This window comes from Monodelphis domestica, chromosome 1 (genome assembly GCF_027887165.1).
Source record: "Monodelphis domestica isolate mMonDom1 chromosome 1, mMonDom1.pri, whole genome shotgun sequence".
In the NCBI taxonomy this organism is placed as follows: Eukaryota; Metazoa; Chordata; class Mammalia; order Didelphimorphia; family Didelphidae; genus Monodelphis; species Monodelphis domestica.
The window spans coordinates 93,223,997-93,238,787 of record NC_077227.1 but is presented as its reverse complement, the minus strand read 5'-3'; the positions used below and the strand labels follow the sequence as shown (position 1 = coordinate 93,238,787).

Below are 14,791 nucleotides of genomic sequence, written 5' to 3'. Positions count from 1 at the left end.
TGTAGTGTAGGCAAGAGCAAGTTGCCATGTCAAGAATGTCTATCATATTGAAAAGAGATCATTTTCTAGCCCCAGAGGTACTAACTTATCTCTAAAGTAACAATGTCCATTTCATTGGCAAATGGCACGAAGGACAAATGCTCTTCAAAAGACCCAGTTCTTATTCATTGTGAAAGTTTCTATTGAGGTTTATTGAGAAGACTGGCTATATTTGAGAATACCAAGATAATATGGCATGCCTTTTGTTGTTCACACAGTAGGCAGTTATTGATTTTACTTCAACAAATAATTTAAAAGTCTCCTTCATAGGATGAAATCCTTTAGTATACAAATACTGAAATTCTTTGAAATTCAGCAATAATTCCAATGCTTAAAATCTTTTTATTTATCTTAAAATAAAGTTTAAAAATGTCTATATGATCACTGAAAAATGTGGGAGCTTTTTGTTTGATATGAATATTTAATATGATGAAAACACAAGCTAGGAAGGTACAAAGGAATGAATATCTGTCTGAGAAGAATGGATTCATCAAAAAATATGGATTTATTGTGTTAGAAATTAAATTTAAAAAACTTTTATTAAGGGCAAGGCATTATACCTTGGACAAAAAATTCTTGCCCCTAATAAGTTAAATTTTATTGTAGAAAAGATATATAAATAGAATGCTTTAATAAAAATATAGTAGTAAATATATATTTATAAATAAGATTAGTACACAAAGTATATATATATACATATATATAATATATACAAAATATAAAGTAAATTCAAAATAATTTTTTGTTGGGGGGTAAGCACAACTCAGAGGTAGGACATGGTTAGGAAAGGCCTTGGGTATAAGGTGAACCATCAAAGAACCTAGAGAAGAACTATGTGGTGTTGAAGTGAGGATTTAGAACATTCTAGATGGAATGGGGATTTGGAGGATACAGCCAGAGAAGAAAAGAAGGAAAATAACAAAGATGATACATTAATTCCCTTCAGGTTGCCATCTCTTTGGTCATGGGTCATTCTAACACCTATGAGAACTGAGAGTGGTGGAGATTATTAAGAGATGAGAACTTCTCTGTCTCCATTGAGGGAGTGTCACTTTTCTAGTGAATTAAATTGTTCAAGATTTGTATAGAAATTGAAGTTTAAAACAACAAGAGAGAACTGTAAAAAATTATCATTCTTTTTTGATCTGTTCAGACTGAAAGATCTCAGAATGCAGTTTTGGAGAAGATAATTGCTGTTAATGCAGCCACCACATTTCTAGACATTTGTGAGGTCATTGTGGATACCAAGACAGAGTTTGAAGCCAACTGGATACATTCTGGAGAATCTTTCCATGGACTCTATTTATGGGCTACCCATTCAACCTATTTATGTGGGTATTAAAACATTTGAATTATGATGTTTTCATATTGATTTCAAGATTGAACCCTTTAACAAATGAAAATAAATTTGTGCTATTTGGATTCAGAAATTGCCACCCCTCCCCATTGGTTGCTCATGTAAACCCCGTGTTTCTCTCTTAGTCAGGTCCACCATTCCTTCTGTGCTCACAAGATACCTTTCTAAATTGCATAAGGATCCATTAATGTTTAGTCTCCACTTTTCAGGTTTCTGAAAAAATGTGGTTTATGTTTGGCTGTGAAGTTTCATTTTAGTTCTCTGTTTCATCATCCTAAATCTTAGATTTTGATTTGCTATAAATTGAAAAGGCTGCAGTTTTATAAAGTGGGCTACTCCTAGACTAGGACACTTAAAATATATCTCAGTTGGTATACATTTTTATGACTGGTGGATAGAAATGATATTGAATTTTTATTTCCTTTCATAGGTTTCTTTTTTTAAAAAGCATTTATTAAATAACTAACATATGCCAGGCACTGTGCAAAACATGTTACAAATATCTTCATTTAATCCTCACAATTAACCTGAATGGTAATAGATACTATTATTATCCCATTTTACAGTTGAGCAAACTGAGACAGAGGTTAAAGTGACTTTCCTAAGACCACATAGTAGTGTCTGAGGAGGGATTTAAACTCAGGTCTTGCTGACTCCATTATGCTTTTATGTTGACCCTTGATATTTGATATTAAAAATAATTATGATGATAACATTATGCTTATTCCAAAAGTGTGGTATGTCATATACTGTTTTGAGTGCCCTCAACATAGAACTGCCTAGGAGGGGCCAAGACTGACTAGTTGACCACTCAGTCAATGAGCATTTGTTGGGTGCTTATTGTGCCAGTCACTGTACAAAATACTTGGATATAAAGAAAGGCAAGGCAAAAATAAGGCCCCCATCCTCAAGGATATCACATCTAAAAAGGGGGTGGGGGACAACAAATAATTAAGTCACCGAGTCAAACCAACAGGAAGAGAAGAGGGAAAGTCCTCCTGTAGAAGGGAGGATTTGAGTTGTGTCTTTCTTGAAGGAAGAAGTCAAAAGCTGGAGTTGAGGAAAAAAGAGTATCTGAGGCATGAGTTAGAGAAAAACTTAACAGGTGATTTTTTATTTTATTTTATTTTATCATTTTTATAATAGCAGTAGTAGTAGTAATACTTATTTTTAAATTTATTTTTATTCTGAACTTAAACACCAAAAATAGGCATGATAGAATACATAGAAATTACATATGTTACAACTTGCTTTTCTTTTTAAGTATATAAGTTCAACCTGAACTAGTTGAAAGAAAAATAACATAGTCCTTATAACAAATAAACATCATCAGGCAAAACAAATTCTTTTATTGACTTTGTCTAAAAATACGTCTTATTCTTCCTCTTGTTTTGAGTCTATCAAACAGGTAAGTTTTTAAAGATTCCCTTCAAGCACTTTGAAGATACTCCCATCATCATCACAAGTGAGTGAAAAAATGGGTGGTCCCTTATTATTAACAAATCTAGTTGATGACTGGGACTATATCATCATTATTGTTCAGTCATTTTGGTGACCCTATTTAGAGTTTTCTTGGCAAAGATAATGATGTGATTTTCCATTTCCTTCTCCAGCTCATTTGATAGATGAAGAAAATTGAGGCAAATAGGGTTAATATCTTTTTGTGTTTGCCCAGGATCACTCAGCTAGGAAGTGTCTGAGGACAGATTTGAACTCAGGAGATGAGTCTTACTGATTTGAAAGCTGGTGACATCTAGCTACCCAAATTGTTAATGCAATATGTCCTAATTTAGGATGCAGCCCAGCCAGAGGTGGCAGGGAGAGGGGGAACATCAGGGACTTCTTTATAGCCTTTTGAAACATGGCTCCAAAGCCTGTCTTTTCAGGTTAGTTACATATTACTTCCTTTCACACTTTCTATTCCCTGCAAGCTGACCACCTATTTGTTGTTCCTTGCTCATGATAACCCATCTCCCATCCCCGTATCTTCACATAGTATGTTCTCTATGCAGTGGAAATTTTCCTTCTTCCTTTCCACCTCTTGGTACCTCTAACTCCCTTTAAGGTTCAACTCAAGTGCTGCCTCCTACAGGACGCTTTTTCCAGGTTCTCCCAGTTATTAGCTCCCCTCAATTGCGTTCCATTTATTTTAAACATATCTTGTACTTACTTTTGTATATATATCCTCCTAGTAGAATATAATCTTCTTGAGGGGAAACTGTTTTGTCTTTGGGTTTCCAGTGCCTACCATGATAGCTAGATTAAGGTGGAATTGCTTAATAAATGCTCATTGAATTGAAATCTATCTTGTACTAATTGATCCTGTGCTGATTGATTCAAAACTAATTTGAATGTTACAAGAACATTATTAGACATGACCAAATAAGTTAAATCCATCAGCAAAGGAATGGTGCAAATCTGTCTAACACCTAATGCTTTGCTCACTGCTTATAATAATTAATTATTTAATTATGAGGCCTTTAGTAGCTTTTAACAATTTAGTTTAATTAAAATAGAGATATAGTAATAGAAGGAAATGTAGGAAGGAGGTAGAAAATATTGCCTAGCTAAATACCCTATAATTGCCAATCCAGCTCATCACTGATGAAAGCTCCCTCAGGTTCTAATCTTCAGTCAGAAGTCGCAGTAGTCCCTTCAAAAAGAGTCTCATCACCCCAAGAGAGAGCTCCTTCAGTCAGCATCTGAGCCCCAAACCCAGTGCCTCCAGAGTGCTGAATGTGAATGTGAATTCCCCACTACATGTTGAGTCTCACCCAATAAACATTTTTCTCCACGCATTAGCTCTCTCACATCCCATGTCACATATCAGGAACCAATGGTAGTTTCTTAATGTGTCTGGTACTGTCCAGGGGGTCAGTGCTTGTGGGATCTATTTCTTGTCTCTTTGGTTTCTACTTCCTTTCACTTTGGGCTGGTCTATCCTTGCACATCTCAATGGTAAAGGACCTCCAGGTTTCTGATTAGTGAAATGAAAGGTTGCTAATTAATTACATTAAAAGATAAAAGGAAGATAATTCTATTTTCACAGCTTGAAGGCACAAGAAACTTGGGTGCTTGTGTTTGATTTCGTTTCTGGCTCCTCTTCAACCTCACTAAGCTGCTGCTAATATCAATAAACTTTCTGAATATCTTTTTGTGTTAATATACCATTTGTCTTAAGATCCAACCGAAGATCTGTATGGTGATAAACCAAATGATGAAATGAAAGATTTCTTGCCCACAAGAAACTTATATTTTACCGGAGAGGCATAGCATGTACAGAGTTAAGTAAATAGAGGTACCACAGAGTACCAGGTTCTGAACCAGGGTAACCTCAGGTCTAATATTCCTTCTGATCATATACTGACTGTGTGACCCTGGATAAATTACTTAAACCCTTCCGTGTTCCAAATAGCTCTCTCTAGGATCGCAGAACTGTTGCTATTTTGCATTGATATCAAGAGTTCCCTATGATGATGCAAACACAGACCTGGATCAAAAAACAGAAAAAAGTGAATATAGTAGTTATCTGAGAAGGAAGAAAACATTAACTACTGGTAAGTTTCAAGAAGGCAATGGCTGAAGTGAGCCTTGAAGGAGGAGAAATGGAAATAGAGAAGTGCATTTCAAATCCAGGGCATAACCTGTGCTAATGTACAGAGATAAATGTTAAAAAGTTGGGGTCATGAAGAGTTGGGCATGACTAAAAATGACCAAACAATAATAACAAAAGGATACCTCAAAATGTTTATTGGCAATGAGGAGCAGTCAAGAGATGGGGAGAGGAAAAGATAAGAGGGAAAGAATTATATATGGCATGAGCTCCACAAGGATATTGTAAGGATTGTGATTGGGAGAATAAATTAGGAGTTCTTGGCAAGGAGAAGTGCCATCTGTTCCTCAGAGACGAATGTAAAAAAGATATAGAAATATGAAGTGTAGAATATGGAAGATGAGGGATCTCCATTTTCTTAGTAAAATAGGCCTCATCAAATTGTGAAATTAAAAAAAATTTTTTTGAGGAGGGGCTTTAGCTATAGGATTGGGATCTGGGATTCCTTCAGAACCTCCAATGTGGGAACTTCCTCCCCAATGCAGATAAAGAACTCATTTGGCATTTAAAAGTTTGGGATATTTTCCTGCACAGCAAAGAATTTAAATAACTCACTAATGGTCATATAGATGTCAGGCATCAGAGTCAAAATTTGAATCTGAATCTTCTTGACTTTAAGTGTATCCCACTATCCAGTATCCCATACTATCTTTCACCTTCTACTAGTAGGAGGAAAACTTTAAAGTGTTTAAATATAGACACTAAATGAACATCCATGTGATTATAAGCAACATTATGAACTTGATATATATGTATATATTTATGTGTGTATATATATTCCATTTAATTCTAATAAACCCTGGTAGAGAAAAGCTATTGTTATCCCCAATTTTCAGCTGAGAAAAATGAGGCAGACAGTGGCTCAACTATTTGTTCAGGGATATGCAGCTAGTAAGTATTTGAAGCAAGATTGGAATTCTTAAGAATCCTTGGTGGACTCTGGATTCTATCCACCATATCATATTGCCTCTTACTTTATAATAATTTGTCCAGAATGTGTGGTGGCCTTAAATCTACTGCTTGATGGAAATAAGAAAGTAGAATGAGCACATTTTAAGAGACTGCCCCTAGCCTATCTACTCGCTGTATTAATGTTAGCAACAGGTACATCTTCTCACCACCAGGAATGATTGAATGAAGCTTGTCAGCTAGACATGGTGTGACCATACCTACCATTCTGTGATCCGCTGCTTCCTAAGGAGATTGCTGCAGCTGGCTACCGACTCTTCCAAGGTCAGATTGACTTGACTTTGGCTGCAGACATGAGGAGGAGAAAGAGAGAATGAAAATTAAGGAGGAAAAAGCATAACTTCCAGAGGAGCTGACAAGTGTTCAACATGATGCAAATAAAGGGTGACAAAGAACATCTTCTTTTCTCCAGGACATGTGGTCTCAAATACCTCCTTTGGCTCTGGCTAGGCATCAGCAGCTGACATAATTGCATTCTGAACATATATCTGGTACTCTGGAATCAGAGGCTGAGCTCAGTTTTCTTCTGCTTTTTGCCTTCACAGATTGCTCAGAAAGTAGAACTATCCTACAGATGGATATGAAGAGCTACTAGAAACTGGTTGATGTGAAATTTATTTGGTGAATTCTGGTGCTGAGAGGAAGCTTGTGCAGAGAGCATTTGATGCATACTAGCTGTGTGATGATTGATAAGTTATTTAAACTCTTTACTGCCAAGGAAACTATGCAAGACCCTAAATCCCAAATGAGTTGTTGATCTGCATTGGTGAAAGAAGATTCCACATTGGGAGATCTGCACACTTATGAAATTCCAGAATCAAACAGCAGAAATGGTGAGTGAAAATAGGGGTTTTCTTTTACTCCACTGACAACTGTGTTTCTCTTAAAGAAAAACAATTGGAAAGGTATTTAATGAGAGTGCCTTCTCATTTGTGGAAATGTTTTGGAGCAAACTTGTTCTTCTGAAAGAAGTTTTTCACACTTTTGTGAATAAACAAGTCAAAAGATTGAGCTTTTAGTACTGATTAAGCATGAATAATTCTCCACACTATATTTAAAATTCATTTGAATTTGTTAATTTTTATTGGTATCTTTTATTTTTATATCACCTTAATTTCCCAATAGATCCCTCCCCTGAACCATCACATAATAAATAAAAACAAAAAAAAACTGTGGCAAAAAGAATGAACACATTAATTAAATGTGGTGTTCTACATTCCTTTCCAAGAAAGAAGTTACATTCCCATGTCTCTTCTTCAGGCAGAAGCTTGATCATTCAATATGGTCTTAGACACTATTGTATAATGCTGGGCAAGTCACTCAACCCTGTTTGTCTCAGTTTTCTCTTCTATAAAAATGAACTAGAAAAGGAAATAGCTAACTACTCAAGTATCTTTGCCAAGAAAATCCTAATGGGGATCACAAAGAGTTGAACAAACTGACTGAACAACTTGCTAACTGGAAGACATTAATTCTCTTAAAGGTTAGTGATATTAATGGAAGCCAAGCTAGTACCCAATTCTACCTCAGAAATTGTAGAGGAAAAAAGATAAGAACAGTAAAAAAAGAGATAGAAAAAAGAAATGAAGTATTAGGCTGTAGAGGAAATGAACTAGTAAGGATTTGCCTTCATAGCTTTCTCCTAGAAGAAAATGTGTCTGTGATGTCATTTTCCCAGTTCCCTGAACACTCTTCCAGATGACCATAGGCTGCTGTGATTCCTTTTTTCCATTACTTGCTATTCAAGTTTTGCACAGTTTTCATCTACATCAGGACTTGATTATCAATCTACAAGGTACATTTCTAGCCAAAATTGTCTGGTCAAAACTTACCCCAAACCCTAAATTCTAGGCATTCTTTTTGGATATAATACAAGTGTCTTTCCCTGAGCAATAGCTCTCTGCTGAGATTTACATTATAGGTATAGAATACAGAGCTTTAGCTAGGAAAAGAGTCTTGATCATGATCTAGTTGAACCCCTTAATTTTAAAGATAAATATAGGAAAATGCAGAGAGGTTCAGTGACTTGCCCTAAATCACACAGCTAGAAAATGACAGAACATAGAGTAGAACCCAGATAGCCTAACTCCTTGCTCAATACTCTTAACTCTATATCATACCATGATTATATTTATTTTATGGGCTGAAAAAAATCACACTTCAACTAGGATCAGATAGATGAGTCGATATTCTAATTGGGTTTAAAAACTGTTTGAGTGTCCAAAATTGATAAAGAAAATAGAGCCCATTAAAACCTTTCAAACATTATTTGATACCCTGGAGTGCGGATAATCTTCTTGTTCTCTCTTCATGTTAAATAAAGCAATGAATTGGTTTACTATAATCCCATCTCTAGGCCTGGCTCTCAATCCACTGAGCCACCCAGCTGCCCCCAACAAATCATCTTAACTTTTGTTTTGCCACTGAATTCTGATGACTTTAGAAGAGAAAGTATGGCCTTCAACTTTGTGCACTTATATTCAATTTATGTTCTAGTTGAAAGATACCACCTGTGATGTCATTTTGGTCCTCTAACAGTACAAAGGACAACAACCAGCCAACAAGAGGAAACACCCTTGAATCCCTTAGGTGGCCATAGACTCCTGGTTAAGAATTCTTGGGATGGGGAATCTCACATCTAAACAAGGCAATGCCTAGATATTTATTCTATGGCATTATTTTGAGCCCCATTCATCATCATATTCACCCTCTTCTAGATGCTCTCCAAATTATACTTCTTTCCTAAAAATATAGCTCTCAGAATTGAAAACAGTACTTTAGGTAGAGTATGATTAGGACACAGTATAGTGAGACTACTGCCCTGACTTAGATAGGATATCTCTAACTGCAGTTTCAATCCAGGCTGGGGAAAAGGGTAGGTAGGAAGGGAATAAATACTCAGTAGTGCCTACCATGTGCCAGTCATCAAGCTGAGCATTTTTTTCACAGTAATTATCTCATGTGATCCTCACAAGAATCCAGCAAGGCAATTTCTATTATGAGCCCCATCTTCGAGTCAAGAAAATGGAATCAAACACAGACTAAGTGTTTGCACAAGGTCAAACAGCCAGTGAATGTCCAAGGGTAGATACTCTAGGCCAATAATGATGTACCTTTTAGAGACCAAGTGCCCAAACTGTAACCCTCATGCCACATGTGAGTCTCCTGCCTTACCCCAGACAGAGGGGCAGGTCATGTGAGAAATGTCCTCAGGTCCAAGTGGAGAGAGGAAGGGGAGCAGCCCTCTTCAGCATGTGCCATAGGTTTTCCAACATGGCTTTTAGGCTCACCACTCTATTCACTGCAAAACTGGTAACTCAGGTGCAAGCAAGTAAGCAATTGACATCAGGGACGCAAACTTGGGGAAATGAGACAATTAGTCTCAGAGAACAGATGTTTGAAGACTAGGATACAAGGCAGGAGAACTGGGTTTAAGGACCTTTATAACAAGTGGATGGTGGGGGAGTCATCAAGACAGATCCTGAATCAAACAACTTCTAGCAATCTCTAGAGTTAGTGTTAGGCTGGAGTCAGTACTGTGGGTAGAAATTAAATATGGAATATCTTTCTGAGTTAGAAGAGCACGAGAAGAAACTAGATGGACTATGACAAAGAATTTTGATATTTTCTTTTTCCCTTATAGAGTTCAATCCAAAATCTTAAGTTACCACCTAACACAGTAAGTATTCACAGCCTTTGTACCAGATAAGTCAGCAAATGTTAGTGTAATTATTGCATTAAGCCTTGGTGGAATAGAACAGAAACTTAAAGCTAAGTAACAGAAAACTGAATAGATGAAGATATTCCATTTTTTTCAAATGCTTTTAGTTTTCAAATTAAATAATAGGTTTCTAGTTTCCAGTGCAAGTAGTTTCAATACTTTGCTTACTTTCCACCTTGCTTGTTTTGCCTTCTGTGCTGTGCACAGTTTATCTGTAACAAGATTACAGTATGAGGGTTTGTCCAATTTTACTTATATATTCTTTCTGTGTGTATATTCTTTTCTCTCACCCTTCTTCCCTCCTTCTCTGTCTCTCTCTGTCTCTGTCTCTCCCTCTCTGTCTCTTTCTTACTCTCTGTCTCTCTGTCTTTCTCTCTGTCTCTGTCTCTGTCTCTCTCTTTGTCTCTGTCTCTGTCTGTTTGTCTGTCTGTCTGTCTGTCTGTCTGTCTGTCTGTCTCTCTCTCTCTCTCTCTCTCTCTCTCACACACACACACAAATGCACACACATTGCAGTCATTTTCCAGTACCCTGACTCCACCTTGTAAGAAAGAACAGCAATTAACCAAAACAAACTGTCATATTAACTGTTTGACAGCATATACAAACTTCCACATCTGTGGTCCACTGCTTCTCTTTTATGAAGTGGGAAACAGATTCAATCATTAATTGTATGGAATTAACATTGGTCATTTCATTCATCTTAATTCTGACATTTTTTAGTAGTGTATCATACCCTTGATTTTGCTTTTCCCCTTCCACTTTATATCAATTAAAAGAAAAACTCTTCAACTTTTCCTGGATTTTTCATATTCTTTATTTTTACCATGTAACTATATCATACTATATGCATGTGGCATACTTTGGGCATTTTCCAATCCATGGCCATGCATTAGATTTCTTGTTTTCCTTCTTTTTTTGCTTCCTCAAAAAGTGTTGATGTGAACATTTTGGTATATGTGAAAATTTCCCCTGTGATTTGACCTTCTTGCTACCACTATTTTATTCAGGTCAAGTCTATTGTTGCAGCCTGACATTTTTTGTTTAATGTTAGTAATGTCACAAGTAGTAATAATTCACATTTCCATAGTTTCTAAGTTTTAAAGAGACATCTCATCCATGGTCTTATTTAATTCCTCTCAAAGAATCACTTCATTGGTGATTAGAATTAGAATGGATTTGACAATATGAAATAAGAAAGCTGTATACATGGCATAGCATATTCTGTATGCCAGAAATGTGACCGGTTGGGATTATAGGGCTTTAGTGAACCTGAGCAAGATCCATTTGCTACACTTTTCCCTCTTCCTAAAGAGGTCACCTGAAAGCACTTATTGATTCACTTCCCTCTGCTCTATTTCTAAAATTGGCCACTTCTTTTCCTTTGTGTCCTGAGGCTTCTTCGATGTTATTGCTATTTTTTATCTCGATTGCTTTAAATGACGACTCTTGCCTTCTCACCTGCAACTTCCCCATTACCAACTTTTTGGAGAATGCCACTGTCCAATACCCTTGTCTTTCTCACTACCCTAATTATTCTCCTTCCTCACTGAACCTTGGTTTGGCTTTATTCTCTCCTTTTGTATATTGCTTTTCCAAGTGAAATCTTTGTATTGAGGCTATTTGCTTCATTTTCACTTATCTCATCCTTACACTGAGTTCAATTGTATGAGATTTCACTTTGGATACCCATTTTGGTGGATCCTGGGAGATATGATATGGTAGTAGTAGAATTATGCCTCTTTTTACTTTAAAAAAATCATTTAAGTCTTTAAGTTTATCTCTCTGCCCAATCAATTTGGGTTTTTGTCTCTTTTGACTCCACGACCTCAGAATCTCTTCTTTTTTATGTTCTTAATCTCTGAAACTTTTAACCTCCTCATTCCCTGACTTTCTCTAATCATAAAGAAAGCCCCTTGGTTGCTGAATCATCTTAATTTAATTTAATTTTTCATGGAAGGGGAGATTTTCTTTCTTTTATCTGTTCTTCTGGGTTATAAGGATTCAGGGAAGTATAATGACTTCTGGAGATCAGTACAGTTTTATGCACCTGAAAAGACATGCAGGTGAAATAAGTTCTTGTTGCTTTATGGTTAAAAACTAGTACTTGGTTTCTAAAAGAGCATCCAGATTCAGAGATGATGTGGAGAACTTGAGTGACAGGCAGTAAAATCTCTCTAATTCTGCACAGTTAGAGAAAGTTCTGTCTGAATTACCAAGAACTCGGCATGCTAGAAGATATATGAAGAAAGGCAATTATGCCTTTGAGAGGTTGATAGTAATAATAACAGTTAATAGTGCTTTAAAGTTTACAAAACTCTTTACAGACATGATTTGAATGAATGGAATGATAATGAAGTATGTGATAAATGCTTAATATGTTCCAGGCATGGTAGGATAGAGATACAAGAAAACAAGAGAGTCTCTACCCTCAAAAACCTTATGTTCAAATGGGGGAAACTAACATTAAGGGCAAATGGAAAAAGAAAGAGTTACTTATCCCCAAATTGTTGTAATTCCCTCTATGTACAGTACAATATTTTACACACCTCTATAAAGAGAATCTTTAGCTATAGAAGCTGTTTATGTGAAATGATTCATTGGGGAGGCTAGGCATATTAATCTCCCAAAGACCTCAAGTGAGGAGATTTTAACACGCTCTTGTCTTCCAATAGAATCATGGGGGTGGGGAACTGTTTAAAGTAAATTTCTTCTTTTCTCCCAGTGTTGCTCAAGTGACTTCATCTGAAGAAGTTGATATAAATGGGTCTCTGGAAGTTAAGAACCAATGAGACAGGAGACAATGCACAGGTACTGTCCCCTTGGGTGGGAAGGGGGCAGGAAAATTCAGAAACTATGGTTGGTTCCTGAGATGTGACATATGAGAGTTAGTGGGTGGAGAAAAAAAAGCTTATAAATTGAGAGCAGGAGGAAGTCAGGGTCTTTGGTGTTTGCATGGAGAAGCAAAGTGGACCCTTGCTTGGTTATCACTAGAGGCTCATAATGCCAGGTGCAGATTAGAAAGGTTAAGTACCTCTCTAATTCTCTCCTACTTTGTTTTCTCTTTACAACAACAACAACAACTACTACTACTACTTTTGATTTAATAAAAATTATTAAGCTACGAGAGAGTGAGACAGACAGACAGACAGACAGACAGAGACAGACAGACAAGAGGAGGCAACAGCTCACTAACAATACTGGGAGCAGAATCACAGAATCACAGAATCTGATTCTGTGGTGGTAAGGAAGTTGTAGAAGATTGTCAGAGTAGAGATAGTATGAGATAGAATTGATCCAGGAATAGTCTTCCTAACACCCCAGTAAAGTAGGTACTATAGGTATTTTAAGAAATAAGGATAATGAGTTTCAAAGATTTGTCTGTGGTACCTAAAGCGAGTAAATAGATGAATTCAAAGCTGAGTTCTGTTCTTCCTTACTCCAGGTCCAACATTATATTTACACACTTATTTTATACTGACAAGTACCAAAAATATGTCCCCATGTAGAGACCTTTCCAGATCTGCTTAAATAAACAGAAATATATATCAGTATTTTAAAGACCTTTGATTTCATTGCCATGGAAACTTTTCTCAGCAACAAAAATTACATTACCTTATACCACAGTAAATAATCTGTATGAGTTAGTTGTCATTGAAAAATTTATCACCTTTTGACCAATCTTTGGGCTATGTTTTCACATTTAGTTATGATGGCCTTTGGATGATAACATATTGTTACTTGAATGCATTCCAAATTGAAAGAACTTGCCAGACCTTGTATAGTGTTGGGGTGGCCTTCAAGAAGCCGGATTTAGCTTCATATCATAATGAGATATTGGAGTAGAACTTTGTTATTTGTAATGAGAACTATTCAATCCAACAAACATTTATTAAAGTACTATTCTATGGCATGGGATACAAAAACAAAAATTGGGGATGGAGATGCAGTATACACAGAAATAACCAAAAAAGCATATAAAATAATATAATTTAAAGAGAAATGGAGTGCTAATAACTCAGTGATCAAGAAAGACCTCTAGTAGAGAGTTATTGAAGAATTTTTGAGCAAGGGGTGATATGTTCAGATGTATATTTTTGACCTGTCAATTTGATGGCTAGGCAGAAAAAGAATTGATGAGGAAGGGGATTATGGGTGAGGAAGCTAGTTTGGAAACTAGGGCAATAGTTTAGGTGAGTGGTAATGAATGCAGGAGCTAGGGTAGGAACTGGACCCTTTCATCTTTCAATTCTTTTAAAACATTTCTTGACTTCATGCTCTCTATGGTCTGGCTATACTGGCTTACTTCCTAATCTTTGAGAATTAAGCTTCATCTTTCATTATTATCCATTGCTAGAATGTTTTCCCTCCGAATCTTTACCTTGTCGAATTCCTGGACTCTTTTAAGACTCAGTTTAAATGTCAGTTCCTTGAGAAAGTCCTTCCCAGTTCCCCCAGCTCAGAGTATTGTCCACCTAAGTTCTTTTCCTTTTACTCTCTATTATCTTGTGTGTTCTCCTTTATGTATGTATTATCTGCTCTGTCAGAATGTGTCTGTTGAGAGCAGGACATTTTTTCTTCCCCATATCCCTAGTACTTAGCATAGTAATTAGCACATCGTAATCACTTAATAAATGCTCATTAATTGACTATATAGTGGAGAGAAATGGTAAAGATAAGCAGTGATGTGGAGATACACAATTACATAGGTCAAATATTTAAAAGTAGCTTTGTTAAAATAGATTTAAATATGTACCTAGAATTTCTGTTCACTATCCATTGTGGGCTAGATAAGGGTTAAAAGATCTTGATTTCCTTGGAGTTGGAAGTATTTATGTGTTCTGTTTGGGAGCAAGGCTGGGAGAACAGGGAAGCTCTGTATGCTTATCTCATAATGGAGAGAATCAAAGTAGTAAACAGAATAGAAAGCCAAGTATATGAACCAAGGAATCAGAGAAAGTCATTACTTTAGTCTAGGGATGGAGAAGGTGAGCAGGATCTAGATTATTTACTCAGAAGCCAATACAGATCCAGAAACTAGGACATTTATTAATGTGAGGAGCATTAGGGAGTTAAGTCAGGAACAGAGCTTTTC

General features: G+C 36.3%; 1 long non-coding RNA gene across 1 annotated transcript in view; it reads left to right on the top strand.

The window, feature by feature from the left end:
* The first annotated feature begins 1,198 nt into the window (after positions 1–1,198).
* The window catches only part of LOC103105500 (uncharacterized), a 123,661-nt gene continuing 110,068 nt past the window's right edge, over positions 1,199–14,791 (top strand). The window contains exons 1-2 of the long non-coding RNA XR_008913046.1: positions 1,199–1,370; positions 6,524–6,811. This is a non-coding gene — a long non-coding RNA (uncharacterized LOC103105500). The remainder of the gene's footprint in view (positions 1,371–6,523; positions 6,812–14,791) is intronic.